The sequence below is a fragment of the Canis lupus genome, chromosome 17, assembly GCF_048164855.1.
Source record: "Canis lupus baileyi chromosome 17, mCanLup2.hap1, whole genome shotgun sequence".
NCBI lineage: Eukaryota > Metazoa > Chordata > Mammalia > Carnivora > Canidae > Canis > Canis lupus.
In genome coordinates, this window is record NC_132854.1 from 52,271,903 (window position 1) to 52,289,000 (window position 17,098).

Genomic DNA, 17,098 nt, shown 5'->3' on the forward strand with positions numbered 1-17,098 from the left:
TTTTAAATTTTTTATTTATTTATGATAGTCACGGAGAGAGAGAGAGAGAGGCAGAGACATAGGCAGAGGGAGAAGCAGGCTCCATGCACCAGGAGTCTGATGTGGGATTCGATCCCAGGTCTCCAGGATCACGCCCTGGGCCAAAGGCAGGCGCCAAACTGCTGCGCCACCCAGGGATCCCCAGCTGAGTTTTTTTAACCCAAAGCAAGTAACACATCATCTGAGCATTGACATTGAAATAGATTTTAGGGTTTTTTTTAGGAATTCTGGCTTGTTCTATCAAGGAAGACTTCCTGGAGGGAAGTGGATGTCCACAGAGATTGGACGACAGGGACTATGAGTGGACGCAGCCAGGAGAAGGACAGAAGAAGGGGTGTTCCAGCTGAAGGGGATCAGAAGAGCCCCCCACCCCCTCCCTTGCAACATGCAGCTTTAGTATATGGTCTATTTTGAGCTGAAGGCACTTGAGGAATGGCAGATGGTGGAGGAGCTTCCCGACTTCCCCTTTTCTACCTAAAAGCAGGTGGTTAAATTCCCTGAGAGAGATGCCTTCCCTGTACCAGGAAGAGAACATTCTTAGCATGGGGGAAGGTTCCGTACAAACCAACCCCCTAAAATAACTGTGATCTGTCATTGGTGTCCCCCACGCTCTTTCTGGTCTCCACCACCCCAAGGCTCCTTGTCTCACCACACCCCCACCATTGGTCATTCTTTGTCTAAAATGGTGACTCAGCTTTGGGGCCCAGTGGCTTCTACAGGTCTTTATTTTCCATTTGAAGACTTGCATGGACAAGTAAAAATGTCAGCTAAACTGTGTACCCTTTTCTCCTGTTGGTCTGTCTTACGTCAGTTGAAGTCTTCGCGCCACTCTCAGAGGGCTGAAGGGAATCCTTCCTTCTCTACACAGCCGAGGTCGTGTCACGAGGGCGGCACCCAGGACCTGACGTGCTGATCAGCCGTGAGCCTTGGGAGGGTTGCTAAATGTTGCAACCTGCCCTGGGCTGTCCTGTGGGGAAATGGGGTGCCCTGTGCCTGCACTTGGGCCCTCCCCTTTGAGGCCATGGGGGATGACCATGGTCATTGTGGAGAGGTCCCCAACGGGCAGGAGTTCTGGAGGACATGAGGCTAGGCCTTCCAGGGGCCATGGCAGGTTCGCTCAAATATTTTGACATTTGGGTAATCAGTTGCTTGAGTCCCTGGGAATGGGATGGAAGCCATACTGTGGAGGGGTGATGAGAGGGGATTGGAGTTGGGGGCTCAATCTGGAGCCCGGCGCATGGCCCCAGAGGGCACTCCTTGTGGGTGTGTGGCAGGAGGCTCTCGGAGGCTGGGAACCCTAAGGACGTCAGGGACCTCAGTCAAACCGGGGCTGGCAGTGAGAAGAGGGCAGACCCGCACGTGGGAGTGAGGATGGGGTTTGCAGACAGTTTGGCCCCGGGGCTAGCTCTAAATTATTAGAACTAGTGCTCATTAGGCGTTCATAGGCTAGAGGCCTTCCAAAGTGTCTCGCACATATTGACTCAATAGGTGGGAAGGGGGTGGACCCATTATTACACTCCCACGTTACCCTGGGGAAACTGAGGCACAGGAGGGTTAAGTAACTTACCTAGCACGCAGCTCGTTAGCAGCAGAGCCAGGGTTTGAACTCAAGCTGTCTGGCCACGCCTGCCTCTCGGTGATGCTGGAAGACAATGACGATGACATTAATGTGCACACGGTACGTGTCTTGCTCTGGCCTTGTTCTAGGGTCTGGAGAGTCAGCACCGAGCGGAACAAAGCCCCTGCCCTCTGGGGCTTCCATTCTAGTGCAGACGGAGGGAAAAACTCCCCACCACCAATAGGTGACAAAATAACTTGAGAGAGGGGGACACCTGGGCGGCTCAGTGGTTGAGCGTCTGCCTTGGGCTCAGGGTGTGATCCTGGGGTCCTGGGATCCAATCCTGCATCGGGCTCCCCTGCTCCTCCCTCCGCCTATGTCTCTGCCTCTCTCTCTGTGTGTCTCATGAACAAGAGAGCTTTATTTTTTTTAAAGATTATTTATTTATTTATTTATTTATTTATTTATTTATTTATTTATTCATGAGAGACAGAGAGAGAGAGAGAGGCAGAGACACAGGCAGAGGGAGAAGCAGGCTCCATACAGGGAGCCCGATGTGGGACTCGATCCCGGGACTCCAGGATCACGCCCTGGGCCGAATGTGGCACTAAACCCCTGGGCCACCCAGGGATCCCAACCAGAGAGCTTTAGCGAGTGACGGATGCTATGGAAAGCTCAGGCAGGGGGCTGTGACGGAGGGGGACAAGAGAGGAGTTCGGGGAACGCTCAGGGCATGGATGACTGTGCATGAGCAGTTGGGGCGCCGAGGCCTGCAGGTGCCTCGTGAACGCAGACAACCCTAAGCACCTGCCACTTGCTGTCCCCAGCCTGAGGTGCCCCCTCTCCCCCCCCTCACCGGATGCAGTGAGGGGGGCCGCCCTGAGGTCGTCTCACCCAAGTGTTCACTCCTAGCAGCCGCCCCCAGCCGCCCCCCACAGTTGCGGCAGGCCTAGAGTTTAATGTTCAATACGTAAAGAAACTAAAAAAGAAAATATTTTCCCTGTTTGTCCAGTGATGTCGGGCTTCTGGTGTAGGGTGTGCAGCATGCATTTTTCTCCTACCGTTTAATGTGTTACCACTCAGACTTGAAAAGAGATCCCTTGGGAACCAGGAATCATGACTTTTGAGTGATAAGATTTCCTCTGTTCAGCAGCCCAAAGCGACCGCTCTTTCCTGAGAAAAGCTTATCGTTGGCTTATCATTTGCCTTATCATCCTGGGACCGGTTGCGAATGGAAAGGGAAAATATCCCAATTTTAAGGCAATTCCGAGGAAGTACCGGTGCAAGGTCAGTGCCTTTGCATCGTGCCTCCCTCTGCAAAGTAAACATATGGAGCATAAAAGTGTTTCAAGAGTTCCACAGGAACAGTGCCACTGGCTCAGATTGTGGAGTGTCGCACCAGGCCCGCACCCACCAGCTCCCTGAGCTTTAAAATCATCTGCGAGGCAGGGTCCTGTCCTGTCACCTAGCTGGCAGCTGGGTCGCTGGAAGGAAAGCAGCAGATTGGGAAAGTGCTGCGTCCGGGTGCAGTGCCCTGAGGCCTGGGTTCTCACCCTCCCTTCACTGTCCCCTGCACCCATGGCAGGTGCCTGGCGGTGAGGCTCCCTGCTTTCTGGGCCTCCCCCTTCCCTCTGCCCCTGGTCCCCTCTCTGGTCATCACCCGGTTTGGGGAAGAGCAGGGTAACTGCAGCCAGGGGGCCCGGCCAGTGGGGCTGGGACCCTTGGGACAGCAGATCTGGCCCCAGGGGTGTGGAAGCAGGCAGGGCAAGGCGGGGGGCAGCCGGCCGTGGGCAGAACCACAGTTACAGGGAGCCTGGGGCGTGGGGCTGACAGATGGCAGGGGTGAGCCAGGGCCAGCTCCAAGCCCTGGGCAGGGCCTTCTGCCGGGAGCAGGTGTCCACCGAGAGTCACAGGTAGGGAAGGCCCGGTCTTATCAGCGGACTGTGGTGCGCTGGGCCAATTGTCACTTCTCTGGGCCTCAGTTTTGTCACCCACAGAAGGAGGGCCATGTCCTTCCCACCGAGACGGGGTAGTGAGAGTGACCGGGGGCCGGGGCTCAGGACTGGCTGCTCTTGCAGCAGGTGTAGATCCAGGTGTCGGCTGAGGCGCCAGGGTGGCTGGGTCTGGAAGGCAGGGCTCAGGTGGGAGCTGGGCCTCGGGGCCGGGGAAGCAGCAGCTCAGTGTCAGGGGGACACAAGACGGTGGGACTAGTTGGCCCACCAGGTGGCCAAGGTCAGGCAGGTCCCTTGTTAAGTACTTCGGGGAGGGGAAGGGTAGAGAACCCCTTAGAGCCCCTCCTGGAAGAGTTCTCTAACCTCCAGCCTGCTGATGGCTTTGAGAGTCCTGCAGTTTGGGAGGCTTCGCTGGTTCTCACCCTCACCCCCCCCTTCTCCCACCCTAGGGTGGGCCTCCCTAGGAACTTTGTGTGCCAAATTCTCTTTTGAGTTTCCATATTCTCTAAATGCTTCCTCCGGAGAGCACTGATCTTAGGGCTGGGGCCGGGACCGAGGGCTCGGAAGCAGCCGGGCTGGGGGAGACCAGCGCAGGGGTACGGCCTAGCAACCCGGCAGGGCCTGGCACCATTTTATTTTCCTTTGTGAAAAATACTCTTTTTTTACTCTGGAGTAGCTGTAGGTTTATAGGAACTTTGCCAGGATGGTGCACACAGCTCCCGCACAGCCTTCCCCCCTCTCCTCCTAGTGTTACCGTCTCACACTTACACCCCAATACCGTGTGGCAGCTGAGACGGGATCCCCGGGTCAATACACTTGACTGTCTACTCATTCGGATCCTCTTTCTGTTCTGGAACCCAATGTGGAACCAGGTTACGTTTAGCTCATTGTTCTTTTCCTTCTTTGTCTCTCTCACCCCCAGTTTATGCGTGTGTGTGTGTATGTGTGTGTATGTGTGTCCACCTCCCTGTTCTCCCACCTTGTGGATGGGACAGGGAGACTGAGGTAGGTGAGGGGGACCGCCAAGTGGGGGCACGAGTCCCCTGCATTGGGGACAAGTCACTGTGATGCCTTTTGTGAGGAGAGGCCCGCGGTGTGGCTGGATGGAGAGGGCCCCAGGGACTTGATCACCCCTCACCAGCAGGAAGAAGAGGGTTGACGGCCGGTAGGCTGAGAGAGCAACTGTCTGTATCTGGGGAGTAACAAGACCCAACAGAGAAACCCATGAAGCTTCAGGGGCCCCTTTCTGAGGACAGGACCTCACCAACACTCCCCCTCACCAAAGGTGATCCAGGCATCCCCTCCTGGTTCCACAGATGACGGTGGTTCCTGCGGTGTCCCCTTCAGGGCATGACTCGCACAGACCCCGGCCCGACATGGTTCACCTGGTATCTCCCACCACCACCTCGGGAGACTCTACTCAAGTCTAGTATCTGCTCCCTGCGGGAGAGGAGAACCTGGGCCACAGAGAGACAGGGATTGTGGACACAGAATGAACTTTAGCCACTTCAAAGTGGAAAGAAATGGGGGCCTTGTGTGTTCTCCAGCTAAAAAGATGTTGTGAGAGGTCTACCAGATGGCTTAAATGAGGCTCAGCTTTCCCTTAGGAGCTCACTGCTTTTGAGTCCCCTCAAAGACACCAGAGCCCCAGAAACTGAGATCAGGGTGCTTGGGCATCTCTCAGGGAGTTTGCACGTCAGAGTTGGGCCCTAACACCCAAAGGCCACTGATCTGTTTCTCATCCATTTTGGACACTTGGCCAAGCTTGTCGTGGGGAGAATTCAGAACTGCAGGGTCAGCTTGTGGGGGGAGGGGGTTCCAGCCATTTTTCTCCTTTATGCCCCATGCTGGGCTTCTGGCCGGGCCAAGGAGCACCACGTATGAATCCCAACCGAATTTTCCATGTTGCAGCCCTGAACACGTCTTCTACCTTTGTAACGCGTCTGGAGCAAAGGTCACCTTGACTGTAAACCGACGGGTTGGGAACAGTCTCAAAGATTTACAGCTTGCAATGCCATGGCTTGTGGCTGGGAAAAGGACACGGAAGAGAAATTTTTGGAGCCATCAACAATGAGGCCAGAGCATTTCCATTTACCCTTAGCCCCACAAAAGGATGTGGAGGGAGGATGGGTGAAGTTAGCCTTGGGCAACATCTCCCACAGCCCAGGGTGGGCGGTATTTTCTAGCCTCATCGATGATTCCACTTCCCCACCCCCACCCTGTGTCTAGCCTCCTTTAGAGCAGTTCCATTGGTGGGGGGTGGGGGGGAGATGCACCAGCTTCGGTGTAGACCAGTTCCCACCAGGAGAAGGAGATCAGTGACCCAGGAGATGACAAACAAATTTTGTTTGGAGAACAAGCGACATCTTAGAGGGCAAAGCTACAACCTCCTTAGGTTTGTCCAGATTCCAGCGCTCATACCCCTGCCTTGGTGACTCTCCAGAGGACTAGGCACTTCCACAAAAATGCCTTATTTCCTGGCTGATAGGGGAAGACAGAAGGGAGGAAATAGGAGCCTTTACCCACCAGAAGGCAAGCACAGCGGGTGGTGCCATCAACACGTTCAGAGAAACTTCTCCAGTAACAAACTATGGAAATGATCCCTGAAAGTATAGTCTTGGGCGGTGCCATCCAGGGCTGATGTGGCGCAGCAGCCCTCAGGTGCACGGTTCTGCTACCCTGGAAGGCCTTCTCGCCTTCTCCGGGTCTCACGCTTCCCAGCTGGGTCATACCATCTTGGCCCTTTCCCACTCCAGAGCGAGTTGTGGCGCATCAGGGGATAAGGCATGTGGCAACAGAGCTCTTTGGAAAAGAGCATGACCTGGCCATCTTGTGCTCATGGGAGCAGGACAAGCGCAGCGTGTCTCACCGTCCATGCTGACCCCCTCCAAGCCCCCGGTCGCTGTGAACCCCTCGGAGGCCACACATGTAATCAGTGGGGGGGCGGCTTCTGGGAAGGCGTCAGGCTTTCAGACACAGTCATATGTGAGGGAAAAAGTCCCACAATGTGGACACTCAGTGGACCGAGGAGGTGGCTCTCGTGCGTGGTTTTGGCATCTGTCAGTGTCATGGTTGGGAATCCATCCTGGTCCTTTTGGTTGCTTTGGGATCTGGGCCAAGTGTGGTAGGGGAGACCCTCTGGGGGTTTCCTAGATCTACAGGGTCTAATTCATCCGGCTCCAGCCCACGGTGATGACAGACATAGTCCAATTTTGGGCAGGGACCAGCCAACTCAAGTGTTAATAAGAGACAAACCTACGAGATGCTTCTGGAAGTATTTCAGCTTTGTGCACTTCCCTTATCTCCTTTCCCACACTCAGCAGCAAAACAGCTAGGAAACCACAGGCTCCAAAGAGTCTCTGGAGAAGGGGTGGTGGTTAGAGCTTGTTTTCTAGAAAGCCAAGATAAAGTGGAGGAGCCGGCACACATATCCACGTTAGGACATGGTGCCTCTGTGATGGTTAGAAAGGTGGGCGGTGTCTTGAGATCTGAAAAGGAGAGATGGAGGCATCAGGTGTCGGGGCTGAGGGACATCCTCAGGAGTGTGACTCCTGGGAAGCTCTGGCCATGCTGTCCATTGGCTAAGGACACCGGATACTTGATAGGCCCTTGAGAGGCAGAATTTGGGAGGATGGCCTAAAGGAATTCCCTCTTTAGCCAAGAAAAGGCAAGATCCTCTTTCAGTCAGGGTTCATAGCTGCAAGCCCTGGGTGATGAAGCAGGGAGAGGATTGGTTAACAAAGTATTGAGCAACTCACAGCATCTCCAGGAGCTCCGGGTGTGTGGTTTGGAAGCTGCACCCCGGGGATAGCACCCCATGGCAGGAGCCATGGGACCCATATGATGAAGAAACTCTTGCTCGGCTGAGGGGCCCACAGCCAACACCACAACACTGGGCACCCCAACACAGAAACCCTGCTGTCTCTAGGAACTGGAGGCCCTGCCCCAGGACCACCCCAGCCCGTTGCCCGAACTCCTGAGCTCTCCCAGCTTCTTCCAGTAGGTGACAAAGCCCGGGCCATGTCCCTGCCTACCTGTCAGGGAGCTGGAGAAGCCAGCGTCTGGCCCTTCAGGTTCCTGTAGTGAGATGTGGGCTCCGCCTCACAATGTGGGGCAGGGGGTGGGGTGGGCCCAAGCACAGAAGGTGCAGATCCTTGGTGACCAAACAGATGACAGTTGTCCCCTCTAAGGCAGGAAGTGAAAGGAACCGACCGCAGGGGTTTCTGGTGCTCTCTACTTCCTCGCCCTGTGTGGACTCTGGGAACCCTACAGTCTGGCCTCTTTTCCCGTGAACCCACTGACCTGTTCTTGTTAAGGCCTCCCGTGACCTCCATCTTGCTAAATTCCGTGGTCGTATCTCCGTCTACATCTTGGGCAACCTCTTAGCAACATTTGCCAGTTAGTCACTCCTTCTTGAAACACTGTCTTCTTTTGGTTTCCATGACACCTCACCCCACTGGTTCCCCTCCACCCACCTCCCCCTCTGTCATCTTGGCCGGCCCTGCTTTCTCTGTCTGATTTCTGAACACCGGCGTTCCCCAGACGTGGTTCTGGCCCCTTCTCTTCACCTTTGATGTCTCCTCCATTAGCTTCACCTGTTCTTAAGACTTTTTCTTTTTTAAAAGATTTTGTTTATTTGAGAGAGAGAGAGCACAAGCAGGGGAAGGGGCAGCGGGAGAAGCTGGCTCCCCACTGAACAGGGAGCCCAACTCGGGGCTCAACCCCAGGACCCTGAGATCATGACCTGAGCCAAAGACAGACGCTTAACCGACTGAGACACCCAGGGGCTCCCCTCGGACTTTCAACTCCATCTATGTCCCGAAGGCTCCTGCATTTTGGCCTCTAGTCCAGTTCTCTCCTTGGAAGGCCAGGCCTTGGACTCTGTTGCAATAAAAAGTCCCTTAAGTTGAAGATATTTCAGACTTTTAGAAAAATTGCAAAAATAAAAATAGCACTTAAGACACCTGTAGCCACATTCACCTCACGTGGACATTGACACCATTTGTATGTATGTACTTGTGTGTGACACACACACATCATGGCCTTTTACTCCAAACCACTTCGGTATTTTTAGGGGTGAAGTGTATTCTCTCGCATAACGCAGCACAGTTATCAACCTCAGGGAATTTCGCGTGGCTCTGGCACTTGGCTCACCTCCACCAATCCCATTTCAGTCTTGTCAGCTAACCCAGAAATATCTTCTGTGGCATTTTTTTCACCTTCTGCGCAGGATTTGGTCTAGGACCAGACTTAGCATTCATGTCCCGTGGGCCTCATTTTATCTGGAATCTTTCCATGGTCTCTTCAAGACTGTGGCTTGGTATTGAGCAACTCATAGCATCTCCAGGAGCTCCGGGTGTGTGGTTTGGACACACACCCAAAAAAAAGGGTGTGCTGGGAGGACGACCCCTTGAATTTTTGAAGAGAAGAGTCCCCTCCTAATTTGTTAAATAGAATATTCCTCATTTTGGGAGGGCCTGCTGTTTTCTCCTGATCGGGGCCAGGTTACTTATACTCTGTTGACACGCTACCTGGGTTAGTTTGTGTTTTTCTCGGAGTGTCCCATCTGGAAGCACACAGTGTCTCTCACTGGGGATGTTAATAAATTTTGATCACCTTGTCAAGGTGCTGTCTGAGTTCCCCACTATGCAGTTACTGCTTTTATTTTCCTTTTCCTCATAACTAACACATGGTTTGTGGGGAGACACCTTAAAACCGCGCAAACCTCCTGTCACTCGTCACAATTTACCTCTAGATTTAGCATCCATTGATGCTTCTTGTCTGATCTATCCGTTCCTGGGATGGTTGGAAAATGATGCTTTTCTAACTCCAGCGCTGCCGACATGATGACCTGTCAACTCTTGACATGCCGCTCTAAGTAAGAGCTCTTTCTCCCCCATCCATCCCTCCCTTCCTTCTCTCTTTCCTTTTTTTACATTTTTAGAAGTTCATCTATTTATTTGAGTAATCTCTACACCCATGGTAGGGCCTAAACTCACCACCTGAAGGGGCACCTGGGTGGCTCAGTGGTTGAGCATCTGCCTTCGGCTCAGGGTGTGATCCTGGGATCCCGGGATCGAGTCCCACATCGGGCTCCCTGCTTGGAGCCTGCTTCTCCCTCTGCCTGTGTCTCAGCCTCTCTCTCTGTGTCTCTCATGAATATATAAACAAAATCTTGAAGAGAAAAAAAAAAAAACCCAACCAAACGTTTTTGTTTGGACCATGGCTCCAAGGTCAAGAGTCATATGTTCTTCCAACCGAGCCAATCAGGCGCCCCTGCTTCCCTCTCTCCTTCCTCATCAATTTATTATTGGTATGGACTCATGAATTTTTCAATGGTGTGTAATTCATTAATGCACTTAATTATTTAGGTGCTCAGATCACGTTTTTGACATCTTCACTTGGCTGTGTCACAGAAAGTTCAAATTCTACACATTCAAATTGGGGAACTCTTCATTTCCCACCACAAACGAATGAACCTCCATCTCATCTTAGTCTTCTCTTCCTAGGAAATGTCACCATCATCTCCCCAGTTGCTCAAGCCAGAAACCTAGACGTCATCCTCAATTCTTCTTTGTTTCTCAGCCTCTACACCGAATTCATAGGTGTAGGCAGGTTCTGTTGGTCTATCCCCAAAGTATATCTTGAGGCCTCCTCCTGTCTCCATTTCTACCCCATGGCTCACATCCCTGCCACCCTCACCTGTCACCTGAAATATGGCAATATTGCTCCTTGCTCTACCACTGTCTCTGATGCACCTTCCAATCCCTTTACACACACGAGCCAGTGTGACTGTTGAGGAAAAATTTATAATCAGATCATGTGTTTCTCCTGCTTCAAACCCTCCAATGGCTTCTCGTTGCATCTAGAAGAAATGACAGCCTTGGGCACCGCCTCCGGAAGTCTGTGGCCTCTCTGACTGCATCTCCACTACTTCCCTTGCCCTGCTTCCCCCCACCATGAGGTGCTGCCCTGCTGGTGCTGTAAGGGGACACCCTCACACCCTGGGTGCCTGATTGACTTGCCCCTGCCGGCCTCCCCACGGAACCTTCCCCAGAGTGCTTGCTCGACAGGAACCCCAATTCTGGGGATCATGTTCTACTGGGTCTTCTTGCTATTGAGCCATCGCTGCTGTTCAAGGGGTCGTCCTCCCAGCACTTGGATTCAAAAGCAGTTTGTGGAGATGACTCATGTGGGGCTGTGGGTTCGAGAAAGCCATGGTTCATGGTTTGGTTTTGTTGGTAGGGCAGAGAAGGAGATTATGAGAATGAGGAAAACGTTCTCCCCGGAGTCAAGGCAGAACGCTGGACAGAGCCCCCCCGCCCCTTGATCCTCTTCTTAACCCTGAGGAGGGGCTCCACCAGCAGCCACTCCTCCACAGCAGCCACTGTGCTGGCACCCCTATGCCTCCTCCACTCCCTACTGACTTCCGGGTTTGATAGCTATTGACCTCAGTTGATATGTCGGGCTTTGGTTTTTGGTTCTATCCCTGGATTATTGCTCTTTGGAGATTCTGGGTCACCCTCTTTTTAAAAAATATTTTATTTAAATTCAACTTGCCAACATATATTATAATACCCCGGTACTCATCCCATCAAGTGCCCTCCTTAATGTCCGTCACCCAGTTACCCCAACCTCCCACCCACCCTCTCTTAATCTCACTTGTTTAACAGACAAAACCAAATGGAGACCTTCTCCTGGGGGTTCAAATGGGACTTGGGTTCACCTCTCACTCCACCCTGTGCTCCCAGGTCCTGCTCGTCTCCTGGGCTCCAGCCCCCAGGAACATCGGGCTCCCTCTCAACAATGTGAGTCCCTGCCTCAAGCTCTGCTGCCTGTCTTTGTAAGTGGGGGCCTGGGGTGCTGGCCCAGGCTATGAACATGTGGCAGTCCCACCTTGTCACTTCTTGAAGCACCTGGTTGGGACCAGTATTTCTGGCAAAGCAGACCCTGACTCTCTGGATCCTTGGGACCCTGCCTTGGCAAGATGGGGTCCTCATATGATTTGGGCCATGGGAGGGCAGAAATCTAGTCAGCAGTGTTGGTCTCTCCCTAAGCCTGACTTAAACTCCTAGGAGGACTGGCCTTTGCTCCTATACAACGGGCCACGGCTGGGCCAGCAGCCTGACCCCCAGAGGGGCTCCTGGGGGTCCACCATGGGCTTCTGCATCTGGTGCATTTCTGCTTTGTGGTGGTTTGAGTATCGCCTACAGCTGACAGCCTCCCCGAGGCTTCTGGAAGCTGAGGGCTGGCTTTGGGGGTCTTTCTGGGGGAGGAGTCTTTGGGGGCATTTCTGAGACTGTCACCTGAGCTCTGACACTTACCAACTGTGTGGCCTTGGCCAAGTTCCTCGGCTTTTTCTGTACGGTTGGGATGATATGAGTCCTCTGGCACTGGAATCAGGAGGATAAGTGAGTGCAGCACACCATGAGTTCTTAATAATTAGTGGTAATTACTGTTGTTGCTGCTACCACTTACTCATCCTGCTTATAATTATTTGTTTACTGCCTTCCCCAGTAGCTCATCGCTCTGTATCTGTCCCATCCTCCTCTCTGGCCTCAGAGCCTGAATATCACTACACATTGATGAATGAATGAATGAATGAATGAATGAATGAATGAATGAATGAATTTGTTGTGACGACAGTTAACCAAGATGCTGTGAAAACTTTAGGCGCAGAGAGATTCTTCATGTGGGGCAGGGTAATGGCCAGGCCATTAACAGCTGGGCTGCGGCAGGCCGGGCGGGCGGAGACCCAGGTCTGAGCGTCAGGCGCAGAGGGAAAGCCCAGGTGCTGCCATAGGAAGGTCTCCAGGTGCTTCTCAAACCAGGTGGCACTACCTCAGCAGGCAGCTTCTCACTTCTGACTTCTGGGTGAAGTCTCGGCCACCACCGTCTATGAGGCCTCCTGTCTCCTCAGAGGAGGAGGAGAACGCTCTGGGGCCAGGGTCTGAGCAGTGGGTGATGGCTGCAGCCAGAACTCAGAGAAAATGCCATCTCTTTCCCGTCAGCGTGAACTCTCACATTTATAGTGTTGCCAAGCTGGAAAAAAACAATAACATAAACTCCCCTCCCCTGTGACCCCTGAAGAGAGAGGAGAAAAAAGCCCGGCCCCGACCAGGAAACAAAGTCCCCTCTGTTGGAAGACACGGGCTTCTGTTCAAGTCCCCAGGGTCCCTGTGGCGGCACTCGACTGAGCTGGGCCCAGCAAGTGGGGGTTTACTGTGTGGTCTGGGGCAGCCCCCCAAGGCCTGGCCTTGTTCCCCACCGCGGGAGAGGGCAGCCCGGCTGGGGCACCCAGCAAGCGGCTGATCCCGCCAGCCCTGTGCGATCGACCCCAGGGGCCTGAATGCCTCTCCTGTCCCGGGGGGTCAGTGCTGCCCACCCCCGGCCCCTGGGAGCCCCGACCACGGGCACATCACGTCCCTTTGCCAAACTGAAGCCCAGTGTGTGTCCGGAGTCCCTCTTCTTCAGAACAGTCTTCCTTTTCACTGCTCTGCTCAGGAAGTAGAAAAGGTTAACATTTCCATCTTCTGCCTTGGTTCCTGCTGTGACTCAGTCTCTGACCGAGGAGTCTTTTTTTCCACCTTCCAGGGTGGAGTTTGGAACTGGAGACTCAACGCAGCGAGGCTGACAGCACGGAGCAGTTTGGATGTGCCGCTGGAGAAAGCATCGTGCCACCTGCACCCCAGTGTGGCCATGGGGACAGGCAGCCCTGAGCCCAGGACCTCAGAGAGGCTCGACCTCATGCACACTCGAGAGGCAAGTGAGCCTGAAAACATCCCCGTCCGGGCCTCCCTGCCTCCCCCCAAGAGCTACAGACACTCACCTTCCCTGCTCTCGTTCTGCATCAGCCCCGCCTGTTCTCAGCTCATTACCGCATGGCTCTGCTCTCTGTTTGCTCAAGTGACAGCTCATTTATAAAGAAACCCTTGCACTGTGCTGGGAACTTGTGGAGATGCCATACCTTAACCTTTGAAGGCTCTACGGCCTCCAGAGCACTGACGAGGCCCACCCTCAGGAGCCCCGGGCCTGTGCTTTCTCACTCACTCTGACTTCTTGGGAAATAAGGACTTCCTTCTTTTTTTTTTTTTTTTTAAGATTTTATTTATTTATTCATGATAGAGAGAGAGGCAGGGACATAGGCAGAGGGAGGAGAAGCAGGCTCCCTGTGGGGAGCCCGACGTGGGACTCGATTCCAGGACCCTGGGATCACGCCCTGCACCAAGGGAGATGCTCAACTGCTGAGCCACCCAGGTATCTCGGGAAGTAAAGACTTTTCCTCAGCAGGGTCCTCAGGGTAGCCTTCCCTTCCTCCAATAGTTTTTCAAACTAAGATGCTTCTCACAGAGACTCTGTGGCATCTGGGCCTTTGTTTTGGACAAACAAAGGTTTGTCCCTGGTTCTGGGACAACCGCCTTCAGGTGGGTGCTGACCCTGACGTGGCCACGAGGCCCTCAAGGTTTGGGGAAACTTGTGCCCTGAACAGACTGCAGGGCGTCTAGGGTGCCGTGGGGAGCGTTTCTGTGGTGACTCAGGCCAGCCTGCCTTTGGCCTAAAGATCTGTTAACCTGGGGAACTTCTCTGGTCCCCAGGGTCTGTGGGTTCAAATAAGACGCTTTAACTTCCTAATGGTTGGGGAGGGAGTGAGACCACAATCAGCTGGAGTCATCAGGGGAAGACAAATGTCTGACTGGTAGCTCCAGGAAATTCTAGATTTTCAGCCGGATGGCAATTGTCCCACAGCTATTATAGTTTCTGCTGCAATGGAGACATCCTGAAGGGTGTTTCGCCTCATTTAGGAATGATAGATAAATAAATTAATTAATTAAATAAAATAAAACCAAAAAAAGAAAAACATGTAAAATAAGAAGGTGATTGGAACCTCCCGTCAAGGCTTACAAAATCGAGACCTAGGTTCTCAGAGGACACAGGAAAAATGTCATGAGATGTATGTAGCCTCATTCCTGTCCCCAACCCCAGAGACAGTCTCTTGTTTTTTGTTGTTGTTGTTGTTGTTGTTGTTTTGTTTTTTTAAACATTTAGTTTTGTAGAACTAAATGTTGGAAAAACAAAAATTTACACAGAATTCAGTCCCTTACAGGCCACGATTGTTGGCTTTGATGGCTTGGTTTACAGCTACTTGAGCCACTTCTGGTTTAAATATCTTTTATAGGGATCCCTGGGTGGCTCAGCAGTTTAGCACCTGCCCTCGGCCCAGGGCATGATCCTGGAGTCCTGGGATCGAGTCCCACATCGGGCTCCCTGTGTGGAGCCTGAAAAAAAAAAAATATATATATATATATATCATTTATACATCTGAAATCTAAATAGCAACTGTGATCGCCAAACAGCTGGCAAGCTGGATCAAAATCCTTACAACTGCCCAACTGCAGGCTTCTGAAGAGAATTTCCCGCCCGCACTCGCCTGATTCATCTGCACGGTTAAGTGAGCGGCCCCTTCAGAAGGGATTCAAGGCGCTCGGGAGGAAGGACGACGCGGTGGACGAGCGGCCTGCTCGCTGCTCGCTGCTCGCTGCCGTGCACCTCAGGGGCTCCGCACCCGGGCCGCCTGCCTTCCAGGGACCCTGTGGCGCCGTCTGCCGTCTGCGGACGTGGCTGGTGTCCCCGCGGAGGGGCAGGGCCGCCGGCAGCACCCGGGGCGGGGGGGGAGGGGCTAGGCGTGCTGCCCGACGTGCCCCGGGGCTCACACGACTCTCCCCTGAGCCCCCACGACGAGGACCGATCTGGCTTAAAACTCAGGTCGAGGTTTGAGCGACCGTGGTAGAGACACTGCGAGAGACGTGTGGAAGCCTGAGGCACAATTACTATTTTTCAGGAATTCACAAGCGACATCGTTTTTAAAAGGCTACATGATGGACAGAGACTCTCCTCTTCCAGCTGTCCTTCCTCGTTCTGCCTCAGATTTATGGAGAGGACAGGAGTCCTGTCACGCTTCTGAGCCAGGCGTCGTGGGTCAGGCCGAAGCCGCAGAGCCGGGGCCTCAGGTGACGGGGCCACTTGCTCCGGCTGCCTGTTGGCTGGACTCTGCGCCCTTCTCAGGGGGCCAGTGAACAGCTAGACCCATGTTTATTTTATTATTTTATTTTATTTTATTTTTATTTTTATTTTTTTTAATTTTTTAAAAAAGATTTTATTCATTTATTCATGAGAGACACACAGAGAGAGAGAGAGAGAGGCAGAGACACAGGCAGAGGGAGAAGCAGGCTCCATGCGGGGAGCCCGACGCAGGACTCGATCCCAGGACTCCAGGATCATGCCCTGGGCCGAAGGCAGACGCTCAACCACCGAGCCCCCCAGGTGTCGCCTAGACCCATTTTTAATTTCAGGGGGTCCACAGCTCTGATAGGAGACGATGGGAAGAGGGTGGGCAGCTGTAGAGCAGCACTTCCGGTCAGCTCTGGGGAGCCTCCTTTCCTGTTCTTCGTCTGTGACTCTCTTGCCTTCCTCAGGCTCCCTGGGTCCACACCCCCCCGCACCCCCCCCCCCCCCCGTTCCGTCCAGCACCCAGCTCTGGAGCTAACACCCTGGGGCCAGGCCCAGCACTCCGTCGTCTCCCTGCCACATTCCACAGGTGGGCCTGACCTGCGGGTGGCATTCCTGGCCGGGGCCTGGCACAGATTGGACTTCTCAAAGCCTAGGTTCTGAGGCGATGTGGCTGGCAAGGGTAGCCCCCGCTTCTAGACGTGGGTGCCGAGGCATTGAGAGATAACATAATACGATGTCTGTGGTTTGTATCAGAATGCTCTGGAAGGTGGGTACTGGGGAGAGCTGATGAGGGGACACAGATTTGCTGTGGGCCCTGGATGACGGTCCATGGGCGTTTACCGTGCGTCTCTCTCAGCCTTTGCACATGTTTGGAATTTTCATAAGATGTGCACAGGCCGCACTTGACCCTCAGAGCGGGGCCGGGCGCGGGGTGGGTGCCAAGTCTGGGAAGGGACTGGCGCCTCTGACTGCGGGCCGGGGTTTGGAGTGGGAGTTCTGGAAATCGTCCTGCTTCTGTGGAAGATTAGGACTCCCGTCAGGTGGGCGGGCTCGTGGAAGAGGAGGGAGGGTGGAGGAAGGGTCTGTTAGGAGGTGCCGGTGAGGATGGGGCTGGAGTCCACCCCCGAGAGCAGCCCTAGAGGCGGGAGGGCCTGGAGGACGGAGGAGGCCACGTTGGCCCTCCAGGTTACGAGGATCGGGCCTAGGGGTGCACCCTGGTCAGACAGAGAGAGAGCGAGAGTAGGTGGTGACTGGGGGCATCAGGATCAGAGACGACCCCCTTGTTTTAAACCTGCCTGGGCCGAGAACCAGGCCGCCCAGGTCTCAGTACTCGATGTCTGTCCTGACCCCTGGGGTCCTCTGCGCTTCGGCTTTGGGTGGAAGGGGCGGGGGGCTTTGCTGGTGGGGCCTCTTAGGTGGGGGAAGCAGGAAGTCACTTAGCAGCACCGGGGACTTTTCCAGTTACCCGTGGCTCTGTTAACAAAACTCCTCCAAACTTAATGGCCTAGAAGACGAGCATTTTAATGTTTCCCAGACTCAG

The 17,098-nt window shown here is 53.8% G+C and overlaps 1 long non-coding RNA gene and 1 pseudogene across 2 annotated transcripts; both read right to left on the minus strand.

The window, feature by feature from the left end:
• Positions 1–275: 275 nt before the first annotated feature.
• LOC140608420 (uncharacterized) lies at positions 276–7,716 on the minus strand. 2 transcript variants are annotated; one of them, XR_012010453.1, is made up of 5 exons: positions 7,584–7,716; positions 6,076–7,255; positions 5,480–5,576; positions 1,607–1,681; positions 276–964 (listed from the first exon to the last, which is right to left on the minus strand). It is a non-coding gene; the product is annotated as an uncharacterized lncRNA (long non-coding RNA). The 2 variants fall into 2 exon arrangements; XR_012010451.1 differs by lacking the exon at positions 5,480–5,576.
• LOC140608467 (small nucleolar RNA U3) lies at positions 6,071–6,168 on the minus strand (annotated as a pseudogene).
• Positions 7,717–17,098: the final 9,382 nt, after the last annotated feature.